This window comes from Gossypium hirsutum, chromosome D09, assembly GCF_007990345.1.
Source record: "Gossypium hirsutum isolate 1008001.06 chromosome D09, Gossypium_hirsutum_v2.1, whole genome shotgun sequence".
Classification (NCBI taxonomy): Eukaryota; Viridiplantae; Streptophyta; class Magnoliopsida; order Malvales; family Malvaceae; genus Gossypium; species Gossypium hirsutum.
The window spans coordinates 13,084,240-13,102,236 of record NC_053445.1 but is presented as its reverse complement, the minus strand read 5'-3'; the positions used below and the strand labels follow the sequence as shown (position 1 = coordinate 13,102,236).

Sequence of the window (17,997 nt, the reverse complement as noted above, 5' to 3'; positions counted from 1 at the left end):
TGTTTATGTGGTGGAAATTAAGTGTTAAATGGAATGAAAATGATATTATATGGGGGTATGTATATTCGGCCATATGAGTAAGTATATAGATGATGTTAAATTTGATTATGTATAATGGGCATTAAGATGTGGAACATAAGAAATGTAGTCATATGTGGAATTACATGATGTTATAGTTGACATTGTACACACATACATCCATTCGGCCATCAACATGAGTAATTAGTGAGGATGGTTGCCGAATATACAAACATACATAAGCATGTGTAATTGAATTATGAATGTTTAACAAGATGGTTAAACTAGTGAATTATTGATTAAGCTCAAGGAGCTAAAGGAGGAGAATCAAGCAAAGGCAAAGAAAAGATCACTGAGTAGCCGAGTTGGAACCGTCTTACCCAACACAAGGTAAGTCATTAAGCATGTAGTTGGTATTCTTTCAAATGGTCATAATGTTTATGTATTGATGCTGAATGGAATGAATAAATATACATATATATATGCATGTACGTATGTGATGATGAAATTGTTGAATGAAAAGAAAAGAGGTAAGATGTACTGAGTTGTTGATCTCGGTACTAAACGTGCGGGTATAACCATTTATGACCATGAGATTGGCGCTAAGTGCGCGGGATTAAATTGTACAGCACTAAGTGTGCGATTTGACTATGTTGCACTAAGTGTGCGAAATGAATATGATGCACTAAGTGTGCGAATTGACCATGCGGCACTAAGTGTGCGAGATTGACTATGTAGCACTAAGTGTGCGATTTGATTACGTAGCACTAAGTGTGCGAGTTGACTATATAGCACTGAGTGTGCGGGCTCAATATACATTCGTGAATCATTATGGACACTATGTGTGCGACACTATTGAGTCGATCGCGGACAGCGGATCGGGTAAGTGTCTTGAGTACATGGCTAATAGGTGCTATGCTTATACTTGGTGTTGAGCTCGGTAAGTTTGAACCTATGTGACAAATATATTTGAAGTCACGTACATAAAATTTATCGTAGGATGGGTGAAAGGCCGTTTAGTCGTTTGATTGTAACGAAAATAAATTGATTTATGAAAATGCTTCAATGTCCTATTGATGAGTATATGGAATGTGAATGCATGAATTGATATGAAACTGAATCGATAGGTTGGAGGAACTATGGTATGGTTCGGTATGGATGGAGTAAATTGTCTCGTTCCATTTTGTTTCCTCTTGTGATAATGTTATTGATGGATGGTAGTGCATTGCTTATGACTTACTGAGTTATAAACTCACTCGGCGTTTCCTTGTCACCCATTATAGGTTGCTTGGACTCATCTATTTTTGCGGGGTCAGGCCGTCATCGAAGTCATCACACCGGATAGCAAGTTTTGGTACTTTCTTCTTAGTTGGCTTAGAAGAACATTTTGGCATGTATAAGCTATTACGTTGTGTTTGAACTTTGGCATGTAAACTTTAAGCCATGCGAAAATGGCACGAATGTTCGATTGAGTTGGATCAAGGGTAGGCATGAAATGGACCTAGTTACTTTCGTAACAGATGCTGGAAGCAGCAGTGTCATGAGATTGAAAAATCACTAAAAATAGTAGGAGTGGAATTAATTGATGAATAAATTATGTAATCGAAGCTCGATGAGTCTGTTTTCATGAGGAAGTAACGAAAAGATCATATGGGCAGTATATTAAGAGATAATCAGATTTTTGTGGGACAGGGCCAGAACGGTTTCTGGATTCCCTGCTCCGACTTTGGAAATTCATTATAAATTAACCAGAGATAATTAGGGGTCGTACCATATATGTACAGATTCCTCTCTGAGTCTAGTTTTCATAGAAACAAACGGCATCAGTATTGAAGCCCCGTGCAGGGAGATATCCAAGTCGTAATGGGAAAAGGTCAGTGTAGTCGACCCCTGCAACATGGGAGACTTTGACTAATAAACTGTACTAATTGGCCCAACCAAAAATTCTAGAAAAAAATACATAGATGGGCACATGAGTCTAGTTTCTAGGAAAAATTACAAAACTGATTTTCGAGTTACGAAACTCAAGATATGATTTTTAAAACGAATAGTACACAGATTGGGCAGTGTCTGGAAAATAAATTTTATAAGGGGTTAAAGTCAGTTAACACCTCGTGTTCGACTCCGGTGTCGGTTTCGGGTTCGGGGTGTTACACGATACCTAATTGATACCTTTAGGAAAATTTATACAAAAATTCAATTCCATTTTCCTTGAAAAGCAATGGTATCAATAATTAGTTGCTGGTATCGATATTTTATGAAAAGTATCGATACTCAACTAAAAATCGTTACCATTTTAGCATTCTGTTTTGTTTGGATATTGTTCTGGTCAAGTACCGAGACCAAATGCCATAGTATTGATTCTTAACCCAATAATGGTAAAAATCTTATCTTAGCAATTTTAATTCATGCCAAAAGTGACCTTACCACTAAATACAATAATTTATGAATCCAAACCCCTAAATAACTAATAATATGCTCTCATTGACACCACAATACAACACTTACATATTTAATTTCCTTAAATACAAATACAAGCCACAAACATGCTTCAAATGACTCATAATAAATCCCAAAGTGTCTTGCTTAACTCAAGCCAAACCTACCATATCATATTCAACCCAACATGCCATGCTTCATTCATAAAAAACATACCATTTCATGCTCGACCATTTATGCACAAACTTAGGGTTAAACATGCATTCCTCATCTAGTTGCTAAAACAACAATATCAAATGCACAATGCACATCACTCATAAATACTAATAAACCATTAAATAAAATGACCAATGGTCCTATTACGTGTCATATAAGCCAAGTGAAATTCAAAATCTACCAAGGAGATCCCCAGATAGTGTGATTCTTTGAGTTGATCTGAGCTCCCGATTTCTACAAAAACGTAATTTACAAAGAAAAAGACAATGGCATGAGTAAGCTTACATAAATCTTAGTAAGTTCATCAATTAAACGATAAAGCATACTGAAGTAAATTAATAAATCAAATAATAATATTAATAACAGAGTTCCTGTCAATCATAGGTCACAATAGGTGAGTAATGCTTAAGTAATAATACAATCAAATTCTCTACATCTCCATAACATTAAATGATCAAATAAACAATGCCCGATGAAAGATATATGAATACGAGTACACTGTTAACCATCCAGAACGCACTAGACACTCATACAAGCAAATACTGTAATATAACACGATAGTTCGCAGCATATGTAGGACCTCGGTATATTCAGAAATCATCATCACATCTTATACCAATCCCATACCACACGCAAAACAACCTATCGACATGTCAGTCGTACTCTATCCAATATTCATCGGTTTAGGAGTTATTGTGTTTTATCAAATCATTATTTCAGTTCACATTTACATGATATCGATGCATTAATCATCAATCAACATATAAGTTTCATTTAATATATATTTCAAATGTATTAGAATTAACCAAACGAACTTACCTGACTAAACTGTAGCACGACAAGGTACAAGGACTATTTTGTAATTTTCCTTTTTTCGCGATTATCAGCTCGTTCTTGATCTATAATATTAATTTATTTCAATTAACTAATTCTAATAGGAAAATCAAAAAATTTTATGCAATTAAGTCCTTTTTAAAATTTTTACAAAACCACCCTCAATATTTTACTTTTATGCAATTTAGTCCCTATGCCCAAAACATGCAATTTGACCATTTTCATTCAAACCTAAGCTTACCCAAACATTCAAGGGTCTCACTACAGTCCATATTTGCAATTATTTCTTATCAAGTACAAGTAATTCTATCACTTTAATAATTTAATCCTTAAACATTAAAATCATAAAAACTACTTTACAAAATAGTCCTATCTAACTACCAAACTCAATAAACTTTCATACAACTTCAAGAACAACTCAAAATCTTCAATTGAAAAATCTATAATGTTTGAAAGTTTTGCAAATTAGTCATCGGGTTAGCTAAATGAATCTAAAACGAGCTCAAAAAAATAACAATTACTAAAAACTGGTAGGATTTACCTCTAAAATGGAATAACCCTGGTTGGTCGAAATCGCTAATCGGTCAATTTAGCTTAATAAGGAAGATGACTCTTTTAATTTAGTTTTGTTTATAACACTTATTTAATTATTTACTATTTTACCCTTTAAAAAATAATTGAATTTCATTTCTTTTAACACTTAGAACCGTCCATTACAACCCCTAATGGTTAAATCACCATATTAGTCCTTTTAATTAGTTTTCTATAGCTATTTAATAACTTCAACTAGTGGAGATAAACTTTCTCAGCTTTTATGATTTAGTCCATTTTACTTAGTTAACTATCTAAATGATAAAATTTTATAGCCAAATTTTAATACGACATTAATGACCTCGTAAATATTAATTATTTAATATTTACGGTCTAACACGTCAGATTTGTGTTCTCGAAACCACTGATTTTGACACCACAAAAAAGTGAGTTGTTATAGACTAAATCTCAACTTAATAACCAAGTTACCAAACTAAAAATAAGAAACAACTCTAAACACCTGCATACTTAATGAGTTCACCCAAAGCATCTGGGTTTGGTGAATACTTGACAGAAGAGTTCGCCAAACCTTAAAGCTCACCAAAACTAATAGGTCACCAAATGACGAATTACACAGAATTCTATACTTAGCCAAAACAAACACATACTAACTCAAATCTATCATTAATTTACCATTACAAGCCGAACAATAACCAAATACGGAGACTTCACAGGCGAGTTATTACATTCCTTACTTAAGAAGATCATATAAAAAGAATTTAGTTATGTTTTTACTTAGTTTTCATCTTTAGTTAATAAATAATAAAAAGTATAATTTGAGACATTTATATGAACTTATAAGCCAAAATAGGCCTAAAGTAAGCCTAACGTATTCAGTTAGTGTGCAGGACATTATTCAGAGGTATATGTGTAACACCCCAAACCCAAATGAGTAGGTTCGGCCTGAATCTGGCGAGCTACATTACCACCAAAGTGACTTTTCGTTAACTCCCAACTGAACCTCGAAAACATCACTTATTTATAACATAAAATGTGCTAAGTTATGATAAAGAAGTGGAATTAACTTATACATAGCATATAAACATACGAGGTTACAAAACATCAAAGGAAAGGGTCACATGTCAAACAATAGAAAGACTTAAAAGTTCGTATACATCAAACAACATAAGCTCACCTAACAACATTCAACATGAGTTCGCAACACACAAAGTATGAGTTTGCACCACAGCATAAGTTCGCATACAGTAGTATAGGTTCGTTAAATACCAATAGTTTGCATAATACCTAAGTTCACAACATGCAATATAGTTCCACAAACAAACAAACTTCGCAATAAGAGGTATTATACATGCATGGGTTTTCATACTTTAATAGGGTTCGCATAAATACATATATGGGTTTGCACAATTCACCTAGGTTCGCTAAGTAATAAGATTATCTCTAGCTGGGGTACACATGTAATTTTTTGAATCGCAAACATGCAAGGGTTGCATAAAACAATATTTAGAAATAAATCTAACTCGTATATTTTAATTGTAAATCAACGTAACACTCATGCATAAAAAACATCAATTTTACACATAAGAAATGATAAACAAATATTCAAGTCATGGTTGCAAAAGAATATTACAAAAACTTTAAAGGAACTATTTGAATAACAGCAAAGCATAATAAGTCTAAAACCCTCGTAAAATAAACCCAATCACCTATTTTCCCAGTTATGCTAATATCTAGTCAAGAGTGAGCCTTGCCAAGTAATCTACCTTGCCACTACTACCTGCGACTAACTTACCTACGACGTAAGAGAGGAGTGGGTGAGTTCATTGCGAACTTAGTGAATAATCAGGAATCAACAAGGTATGCTTTAAAATAGAGCTGAAAACAGAAAGAAGACTTAGTCTTAAAAATCATTTCGCATGCTGGGTTCACGGGTCAGGTTGCAAGACCCAGTTCACAGATCCTATCAAAAAACATAAGTTTGTCAAATATTATCGCACGTGCTATTGAAAATCAATCTTAAAAACTTAGCTTGCGCTTGTTTGAAATTAGATCTTTTATAATGTGAAACACGGTCACCAACTTGTCTTATCAAAATGGTAGAGGAAAATAAGATATGTTCTCGCCCACACTTATCAGAATTTTATCTCATTGGATATGCAGGTCTCCTTATAACGCCTCAAAATTACTCAAAGAATCCTTATAACATGTCCCATAAGTGCAGCACAAGGTAATACACTCTCTTGTACACCAATTTGTCCTAGTGAATGGATCATAGCTCGACATTCCCTTATCTCTCCAGATGTATGAGTGCCTCACCACCTAGAATTATAGAAACAGAGAGGTAAGTACTCACAATCCTTTGGTATAACAATATATCGAACATAGCTTGCAATGGAGTACAAACAGAGACATATCATAGAGAGCTCGCATTTAGAGCTTACTTGAAAACACTTGCTTATGTAGAGATCGCACCAAAGCGCGTAAAAACACATTTTATAAAACAATATGTTAAAAACGTTTCTTGAAAACATAGGCTCACTTAAGAGCTCGCATAAAACATATCTTTAAAACATAACTTGAAAACTTAACCTTGAAAACAAATATCAAAGTTAAAATAGGTTTTTGCGAAAAAAAAACTTACTTTTAAAAAAATTTCTTAAAAATCATAACAGATAGCATACTTAAAACAATTTCTTAACAACTTCACACTTTGAAAACATATTAGTGAACATACTTATGATGAATCCTAGATCACTAACCAAAAACTGAGAATCAAACAAGAATAGACTTCCCTTTATCCTTGCTGGTAGATGGTCCAGCTGGTTCACACATATATAAACACACTGATTACTTAAATAGACAAAATTTATAGAATAAACACATACAAGTGAACTTATTTCATGGACAATTGACCTTAACAGGACAGAGGCTTACCCTGGGTAGCACAAACTTGACTCAAAACAGAGATTGATGATAGAATATTCAATAAGAGAATTCCTATGGGATAAGGGTCGTATTTATAGACGAGAGTGACTTGGAAATCTTAGGATACCTTACTTAACTTTGGAAAGATGTTACTTGCAAGTAAAGTAATGCTAGATACACTATATCTTTATTTCCTAATTTTAGTCTGACTCTATCTTTGACTGCAAAACTCCGAGTTCGCAACTCAACTGGCGAACTGGTTTGCTAAATAGACTGGTGAACCCCCAGTCGACACCTTACCTGGAGAACATCGGTTCACCAAATAGACTGGTGAACCCCCAGTCGACACTTTACCTGGAGAACACCGGTTCGCCAAATAGACTGGGAACCCCCAATCGACACCTTACCTGGAGAACACCGGTTTACCAACTACACTAGCAAACCCCTTACCACACTTTTTAGCGTACATTACTACTGGTGAACTCCTTGTTGACACTCTTTTTGCAAACCCCCAGCTCGCCTAAATCTTAGCAAACCACCAAATCACTGAAGCATTGACAAACACTCACTTGCAAGGCTAAAACTTCAAGGTCCAATCTCGAGATAATACAATTCTCCCCTACTTAATACATTTCGTCCTTAAACAGTTCACCTCTAAATAGTTGAGGATACTGTTGCTTCATTGCTTTTTCTATCTCTTAAGTAGCTTTGCTGGTCTTGTGGTTTCGCCATGATCGCCTCCGAATGTACCCACATTTAGAGTGGAAATCCTACACAAAATATGTTAAATAGGCGATATTCACAAGTATAAAGGTTTGGTTGTGCTAAAGTCACAACGAAGTAGGTGGGTACTCCAAGGATCGTATGCAAAGAAGGGGAGCACTAAATTAATCCTAGCCTAAGCAAAAATAGAGCTAATTATTACTTTAAATAAATTATAGTATGACTAAACATAAAGAGAGAGTTTTTAATAAGAAAGAAATAAAATAATATAAATGGAAACTTAATAAGATCTAACCATGGGTTAACTAGCTTGCTTCGGTAATCATAACTAACTGTTGCTTCGGGTTTCCTTTTTAATCCACTAGTTGTTATCGTAGTAGGATCTCTCGATCTTCCACTAGAATAACAAGTCTATAAGAATGACTTAACTCTCAACCTCACAATCCAGACTGGTTCGAGATAAATTTGTTCATGTATAGGCCATACCAATTTTGGGTTAATTCCCGTCTAATTGACTTATTAGGGTTGTCTAACCTAGGGCTTCAATTCTTCCTTTCCCAAATAGTTGATTTGCTAAGAAAACATTGCATAGCAATCAATTAATCATGCCTCCACTTACTAATCCCCCACAAGAGGATTAGTTCCTCATGAATCTCAAAAACATAAGAAACTTGATATAAAAGATGAATATGGATAGTAAATCAAGATACAAAAGTTTAAGAGAAGTCTGAATTGTATTTTATTGAAGCACGAAATCCACAAAGAGTTGATTGAGTTCCACAAAATCAGATCTCCCAAAAAATGCAAAATGGAAAATAATCTAAAGCCTAATAAATGGGAAAAACTAAAAACTTAAATTATAAAGAAAATTATACAGTATGAAATGCTGTAATGTTAAGTGTTAAATGAGCCTATTTATAGATTTAGGGTTCTGTCGTCCTTAACCTTAGTTCAGCTAATGCTCTCGTGTTTAATATTTGATTGTGCAGACTAAAACGCCCCTGGCTCACAAGTCTTTCCTGTATAGGATCGATGTCGCGACACCTTAGTACCTGTGTCGCGACATCAAATCCATAAGTATTTCAATGTTGGTCCAATGTTCATCCTGCCACTCCAACTTCTTCTATTTGTCCCTTTCTTTAAACATGTTCTTTCTACCTGTATAGATTACAGAAAATAACTCTCTTGATTCAGGGTAGTTAGGCTTAAGGATAGAATTTTATGATAATGTTCTCCTAACTTTTTCTTGTTTTCCTTACTCTGTTGGTGTCCATATTTAAAAGTTTTTGTTTCACCATTGGTCTTCTTGGTTAATTCTTTTTTTCTAGATCGATGTTGGACCATAGCATAGCTAGAAAAACCTTCCTAATAGAATAGGTATTTAACGAGCTTTCTCAAAGTTCAAGATCACAAAGTTTGCGGGAATTATGAAATTATGCACCTTTCCCAACACATATTCTAATACTCCTTTAGGTTGTACTAACGACCTCTTTAGGTTGTACTAACCACCTATCGGCTAACTGTAAAGTAATATGAAAATTTTTGAAGTCCCCTAGCCCAAGTTTTTCATTTATAAACAGAGGCACTAGGTTTATACTAGCTCCTAAATCACATAAAGCTTTACGAAAATGGATATCACCTATCTCTATAGGTATAGTGAAACTCCATAGGTCTTTTAATTTTGAGGCAACCTGTCTAGATATTACTACACTACACGATGCGTCTATAGTAACCTTCTCTCTAATTTTAATTTTCCTACACCTTGACATAATTTATTTAAGGTACTTGGCATACTTCGAAACTTTTTCAATTAAGTCTATCAATGGTAGGTTAACATTTAATGATTTAAATAAATTTAAAAAACTTAAAAAATCATCTTCGTCCCATCTTTGTCTCTCCTTCAACCATGACAGGACTGGTACCTTTGCAATTGCAGGTTCCTTTTTTGGTTCTTCCTCCTGCTCAATAGCCGATTCAGCTTCTGAAGGTTCTTTATGAAGATCATCAGTATTCCCCTTATTCGCCTACTAAGTTGGGCTTTCCGGCTACTCAACACTTTAGCTGATCAGAGCATGATTACTTTCACATGCTCATTCTCATCTCTTCAAGGATTATCTTCTGCATTACTAGGGATACCAGTGCCAATTTGTCTCTTGATGTCTCCCATCATGCTCATCAATTGACTCATCTAATCTTCAGGTTTAATCAAGTTTTTCACTAAATTGGTGCACTCAGACTGCACTTGTTTCACATCTATCCTCATTGACTGCATTTCCCATTTGATTTGATCAAATCATTGACCACATACAATATGGTAACTTAGGTTGGCCTTCTCTTTAGGTTTTGGCAAATAATGAAGTTGGTAGTTAGCATTTTTAACTTGATTAGAACTATTACGTCCTCCTTGATTTCCCTCCATCAAGGTTTCGGTGATCTCTCCATCCAGGATTATATGTATTTGAATAAGGGTTTCCACCCCTATTCCTGATGTAGTTCACATTCTCGGAGGGATTGTTAATATAGGGAAAAGAAGTTTGTCTCTTCCATCTGTAGATGGTGCACTATTTGAAGCCTCAATACGGTTGATTTGTCCACTAATTATTAGTATCTGTCATCCTTATGGACAACATTCACTGTAGATGGTATTTGGCCATATGTATAGATTTTAGTTGGCCACTGGCAAGAGTTCATCGCCATGTTTTCTATCGTTTCATATGCGTCCTCATATGTCCTATTCATAAAGCTCCTCCTGTTGCTCTATCTAACCCAGACTGTGCATATGCATCCAACTCATTATAAAATATCTACAATCGTATCCACTCAGGAAGTGAGTTCATTGCCATGTTTTCTATCATTTCATATGCGTCCTCATATGTCCAATTCATTAAAGCTCCTCCTGTTGCTCTATCTAACCCAGACTGTGCATATGCATCCAAATCATTATAAAATATCTACAATCGTATCCACTCAGGAAGTCCGTGGTGTGGGCATTTTTGAATCAGCGTTTTAAAGCACTCCAAAGCTTTATGGAAACTTTCTCCTTCTAATTACTTAAACGTAGCAATCTCTCTCTCCTTAGTTGGATCGTCTTGCTAATAGGGAATAACTTTTATAGGAATTTTCCTGCGAGCTAGTCCAATGTCATAATGGATCCTGGTGCTTGCGAATCTAACCATGAGAAAACATTATCTATTAAGGAGAAAGGGAACAACCAAAGACGAATAGTATCATCGGTGACCCCATTATATTTAAATGTGTCACAAAGGAGAAGGAATCATTTTAAATGTTGGTCAAAATCCTTTGTCATCATGCCCCTAAACTGTAAATTTTGAATCATTGCTGGTTTGATCTCAAAATTATTGGTCGTAATAGCTGGCCTCCTTATACTCGCCTAAACCAAGTAGCTGTGGTGGTGATGATAAGTCTAGTAGGTTATGGTTAGCTTCACCAAAGAGTGGGTTCTCGTGAGGTATGGTTCCCATTATAGGTTGTGGGTTTTGCATTTACTATAGCTGTTATTGTTGTTGCTGTCAATGATTCCTGTATATTATCTTCTTAGGATTAGTAACTGGCTCTATAGGTGTTCCCCAACTATGAGTCATACACTGAAAACAAAAGGAGATTAAGATGACTTAGCACAGTCAAGAAAATAAGGTTGTAGCTTTAACAAAAAACTTTCCTACTTATTATTTAAAATGCAAAAATTAAAATTAAATTAGTGGCATTGCCTCCCCGATATTGGCACCAACAACTTGACCTCCCTCTGGACGTAACCACGTCTATAGTAGAAATCCTACACAAAATATGTTAAATACGCGGTATCCATAAGTGGATGGGTCAGGCTATAATATAGTTACAATGAAGTAGGTGAGTACTCCGAGGATAGTACCCAATGGAGGCGACCACTAAATTAATCCTAACCTATGCACAAATAGAGCTAATTAGTACTTTAAATAAATTATAGTACTACTAAACATAGAGAGATTTTAATAACTAAAGAAATAAAATAATATAAAGTGGAAATTTTTGGGAAATTTTCTATGGAAAATTAATCAGATCTTACCATGGGAGACTAGCTCGCTTCAGTAAACATAACTAATTATTTCTTCGGGTTTCATTTTCAATCAACTAGTCATTGTCCTAACATGATTTATCGATCTTCTACTAGAATAATGAGTCGGCAAGAACTAGTTATCTTTCTACCTTACAATCCAGACTAGTTTGAGGTAAAGGTGTTCAACGATAGGCCATACCAATTTTGGTTACATTCCCACCTAAATGACTTCCTAGGGTTGTCAAGCCTAAGGTTTCAATTCTTTCTTTCCCAAACAACTGATCTGCTAAGAAAACTCTACACAACAATCAATTAATCATAACTACACTCGCTAATCCCCCACGAGAGGTTTAGTTCCTCATGGATCTCAAAAACATAAGACACATGATATAAAAGATGAAAATGATTAGTAAATCAAGAGACAAAGGTTTAAGAGAAGCTTGAATTGTATTTAATTGAAAGACGAAATCTACAAAGACTTGATTGACTTCCACAAATCATATATCCTGACAAATGCACAATTGAAAATAAACTAAAGCATAAGAAAATGGAAAAACTAAAAACTAAAACTATAAATAAAATTATTAGTATGAAAATCTATAATGTCAAGTGTTAAATGAGTCTATTTATAGAGGTAGGATTGTCGTCGTGACAACACTTGTGATTCAATTATTAAATGAGTCAAGTGACACCCTAATGATTGTGTCGCGACATCGAAGGTTGTATGCTCAGGAAAACTTTAGGGTGTGTCACGATATCCATTGGTTGTGTTGCAACACTAAAGACAGTCTTGGAATTCTTGCCCTCTGCTCCCTATGTTGCAACATCAAACTCCCAGTGTTGCTACGCAGCGACCAATATTAAAACATAATAAAAATTATTGTATTCAAGCCCTTCATGTGTGAAAACTAGTTTAATCTAGTACATCGATTTATGCCAAATCACACGATAACACTTTGACTAAAGGAACCATTCTTCTTCGCAAGACTTTTAAATCCCGAGCCACAATCTTTACTGGTTCTTCTTTGTAAGTCAAATCAGGTCAGACTTCAATATCACCTACTGCTACAACATGAGATGGGTCTGTGCAATATCTCCTTATCATAGGCACATGAAAAACATCAAGGACCTTTTCAAGTTTTCGGGATAACTTAAGTTGATATGCTACAGGGCCAACTCTTTCTACCACTTTATAGGGGCCAATGAATCTCAGACTTAGTTTTCCTTTACGCCCAAACCTTAGGTCTTTCTTCCATGGTGATACATTAAAAAACACATGATCGGCCACTTGGTACTCAACATCTTGTTGATTCAAGTCAGCATAAGACTTCTGTATGTCTGAAGTAGCCTTAAGCCTTTCACATATAAACTTTAACTTGTCTTGAATTTTGTGAACCAACTGAGGTCCAACAATTTGCTTTTCATCCTAGTCAGCCTAACAATGAGGTGCTCGGCACCTCCTTCCATACAGTGCTGCACAGGGTGTAATCTAAATACTTGTTTAGTAATTGTAGTTATAGGCAAAATCTGCTAAAGGTAAAGAACGTTCCTCTCTTTCTGTGAACTCCAAAACACATCTTCGTAACATGTCTTCTAACACTTGTATCACTCGCTCAAATTGACCATTTATTAGAAGGTGATAAATAGTGCTAAATTGAAGCTTTGAACCCAAAGCTTCTTCTAGAATTCTCCAAAATATTGAAGTGAATCAAGGATCTCGATTGATAATTATAAAAATTGGCACACCATGCAATTGTATTATCTCAACAATGTATATCTCTACGAGCCTTTGTAAAGTATAGCTTGTGCGAACAACTAGAAAATGTGATTTCTTTGTGAGATGATTTACAATCACCCAAAGAGCATCTTTCTTGGTCGTAGTCAGTGGAAAACTTGACAAAAAATCCATGGTGATCCTTTCCCATTTCCATTCTGGAATTTTGTGTGGTTGAAGTAGTCCTAAAGGATACTGATGCTCTACTTTCACCTTTTGAAAAGTTAAGCACTTCGCCGTAAACTTTGTAATATCTTGCTTTAATCCAGGCCATAATAACTCTTAAAAAGAGTTATATTTAAGGCCTCTAACTGGAATTAATTGGTTGTAATTAAGTGAATATATTTGTATTTTTAGGATATTTTTAGAACAGTGCATAACAAAGCTTGGATTGCAATATAATGGTCATTATTTGATACTTTATCACTTGGGGAGGAAAGGTGTGGTTTTGTGTGAACAAAGATGTAGGAAGAGGAAGAAGATGTAGAGGGAAAATAAGGGAAGTGAAATATTATTGTGGCAAATGGTGAGATTGATTGCCAATAGAATTACCATGGCAATTCCAAGAGGATGACTCAACCATTTATCTATACCATTCTTAGTCATTTGTGCATGTATCAGGAAAACCAACCTGAAAAGAGGAATGAAAAATGTGTTCTGAGCTGGGATAGATCTACCCAATAAAAGAAGGACAGAGAAGAAAAAAAGAGGAGGAGAGTTAGCGTGAAAAAGAGACTAGTGACAGCAATCCTCTCTCTGCCAAAGTGGAACTCTATTAGAGAATTCCAGAGGAAGAAACGGTACCAACTACAGAGAGTAGAATACATACATTTAGAAGGGGAAGAGACATCTAACCTGGGTTCACGTACAATCGAAAGATAAAAGAGAAGCTAAAGTGTGGAATGAAATCAACCAATTTCCACCTTTGTTTTCCTGATTTCTGTGATTCACACTTGTTTAAATGTTAATGAATGATTTTATTTTGGTGTTAACTTTTCCACCCATGAACTAAATCATTTCTGGGTTGCAGTTATTTGGGTGAATGGTTTATCATCTTTAATGCTCATGATTTTAGATTGTCTATGTCACTGTTTCCTTCAATTTATGCTTATTTTAAATACATGCATGCAAGCTCTAGACATGGTTTATTGTGTGCTGTTGTCTTAGATGTATTTTAAATTCTGAAAAGGTTAAATATACTAGATCTTGAATCATTTGATGCAAGCGAATAGTCGATAGAATATTTGTAGCATCTAGACATAGATGTTGCGAATTGTGCAGAGGAGAATGTTCATTGCCGTTATTAATCTAGAGTTCTGTAGACATACATTGAATTAGATTTTTAGCTTAAGATCTAGCTATCGAAAGAGGCAGGTTACAGTATTGATTCTCTGAGCAGTTGATTAAACAATTTTTTGCCATGACATTATTTTGATATGAGAATTTCACCTGAATAATTCCACCCCTATTCATTCAACAACAGAATTACTCCTACTTTTCTCTGTAATTTACCACTACATTTTATTTTCCATATGAATTCTTTGTTTTTAGCATTTAATTACATTAATTAATTATACAAACATCCAATTCAATTTAAGAGTATTTCCCATTATTTAGTATAGTTAATAGGATTATAATAACTTACTCAATTTCTTACCAATTTTTGATCTTTGTTGAGACGATATTTACTTATCACTTTATTACTTGAATGACATGTACACTTGCAGAGTTGCATTACTTATTTACACGCAACAAGTTTTTTTGCACCACTGCCGGGGATCAACAACATTGGTGAAAGGTTGATTTGTTATTATTTTTGTTATTTTTGTTAGAACAGTTAATTAGTATTTTATTTGATTTTTCAAGTTTGTATTAGTGCATTAGAAGAAGTATTCAAGAGGATACATAATATAGTTTCGATCCTAAAATTGAAAGGAAATTAAGGAGAAGAAGAAAAGAGTTAAGATAAATATAGAGTATTATAAATTATCCTATCAGAGAAGATCAGGTACTCTAGAATGAAAGGAATGTTGATATTCCTCGAATCATAGATGACATAGAAAGACCCATCAGAGAACATGTAGTTCCTATTCGGGTGATCTATGTCAAGGAATTGTTAGATCACATATTCAAGCTTAACACTTTGAATTAATACCAATAATGTTTCAAATGCTATAGATGGTAGGGTAGTTTAGTTTTTTACCTACTGAAGATCCCAAATATCACTTGAGTCTTTTTCTTGAAGTTTGTGACTCATTCTTGTAGCTAGCTGTTCTTGAAGATGCCCTTAGATTAAAACTATTCCCTTATTCATTGCGAGATCGTGCCAAATCATGGCTGAATGCATTACCATCAGGTACAGTGGCATCTTAGAATCAACTATATTAGAGATTTCTGCTTAGGTACAATCCTCGCAACACGAATGCCAAGCTTAGGAACAACATTACATCATTTACGCAATCTGAAGGTGAGACATTATATGAAGCATAGGAGCGTTTCAAGGAACTAATTAGAAAATGCCCGATGCATGGTTTTCAACATTGGACACAAATGGAAATGTTCTACAATGGATTAAATGCTCATATGCGAATGATGGTGGATGTATCTGCTAATGGGAAATTGGTTGACAAATCTTACAATGAAACATATGAAATTCTGGAAAGAATAGCAAGTAATGATTATTAGTACCCGACTACCAGAGTTGGTACTGGTAGAAGAGTTCTTGGAGCAATGGAACTTGATGCGGTTACATCGTTAACAACTCATGTATCATCTTTAACAATTATGATTAAAACTCTAAAAAGACCTTTTCCAGTACAGGAGATGAAGGTTGCAGAACTAGCATGCATATACTGTAGAGAAGATCATGTTTTCGATGAATGCCCATCCAATCCAACCTTTACGTATTATATGGGGAATTTTAATTGTAGCAACAATAGTCCCTACTCCAACACATAAAATAAAGGGAGGAAAAAACATCCAAATTTCAGCTAGAGTAATCAGGGAATGGGAAATGGCAACACTGTTAATAAATAGAATGTGGCTAGTGTACCACCTAGACACAATCAATCAATGCCATGACAAAATGTGCAACAAAGTTCGTCATCTTCAACGTCAACTATGGAAGCTCTATTAAAAGAGTATATGGCTAAGAATGATTCAATTATTCAAAGCTAAGCGACTTCTTTAAGAGCTCTAGAGAATCAAGTGGGACAAATTGCCACTGCATTAATTTCAATACAACAAGGAGCATTGCCTAGTGAATGATGCCTTTTATGAGGAGGAAAGTTCAGAAGTTACTTGAAGCATAACTTTCAAATCAGAAGTGGAATAAACCACAAAATATGGAAGTAGACAAAAGCATACAGAAGCAAATTCATCTTGCCAAGAAAATACAAATGACATGGTAAGGAAACCTCAACAAATGGAAGGAAGACCACCACCACCTTGTCCCCAGCATTTCCAAAAGTTGAAATAAAATGCTCAATTTATGAAATTTCTGGAGGCCTTGAAGCAATTACACATCAACATACCTTTGGTGGAAGAATTACAATAAATGCCTAACTATATGAAATTCATGAAAGATATCATGTCAAAGAAAAGAAGGTTAGAGGAATTTGAAATTGTTGCAATTACTGAAGGGTGCACAACAATATTGAAGAATAGACCGCCACCAAAATTAAAAGATCCATGGAGTTTCACTATACCCTGCTCGATTGGAAACTATTATGTAGGCAAATCATTATGTGATTTAGGTGCAAGTATCAATCTAATGCCTATGACTGATTTCACAAAACTCGGGTAGGAAAGACAAGACCTACTAGAATCACACTACAACTAGCTGATAGATCATATGTCCATCCAAAAGGTAAATTTGAAGATATACTAGTAAGAGTTGTCAAGTTCATCTTCCCAGCAGATTTTATTATTCTGGAATGTGTAGCAGATAAAGAGGTACCTATAATACTTGGACAACATTTCTTAGCAACTAGTAGAACATTGATTGATGTACAGAAATGTGAGTTAACCAAGAGAATTAATGATCAGTAGTTGACATTTAATGTGTTTGATGCTTTAAAGCATGCAACCCAGATGAAGAATGCAATGCTATAAAATTTGTTAACATTGTAATTTAGGAAGAATTTACGAGACATATGCACAACAATTCTCATGCAGACTCTGTCGAATTAAATGGAACAAAATTGACTGAAGAATCTGGAGAACTGATGGAAACTCAACAATTTGAAAATGGATGTAGAAGGAGCTTTGAAACATTAGACTTATCAAGTCACTTTTTCAACCCTCCTCGCTCATCATTAGAACATCCACTAATGTTGGATTTGAAGTACGCTTATTTGGGAGATAATGATACACTGCCTATGGTTATTTCGATCGAGCTTACAATAGACCTTGAGATGCAATTATTGGAAGTCTTAAAAAAATCCAAGAAAGCTTTAGGATG

The 17,997-nt window shown here is 34.8% G+C and overlaps 1 non-coding gene across 1 annotated transcript; it reads right to left on the bottom strand.

Moving 5' to 3' along the window:
• Positions 1 to 15,962: 15,962 nt before the first annotated feature.
• Positions 15,963 to 16,069, bottom strand: LOC121221417 (small nucleolar RNA R71). The gene has a single exon (XR_005918808.1). It is a non-coding gene; the product is annotated as a small nucleolar RNA R71 (small nucleolar RNA).
• Positions 16,070 to 17,997: the final 1,928 nt, after the last annotated feature.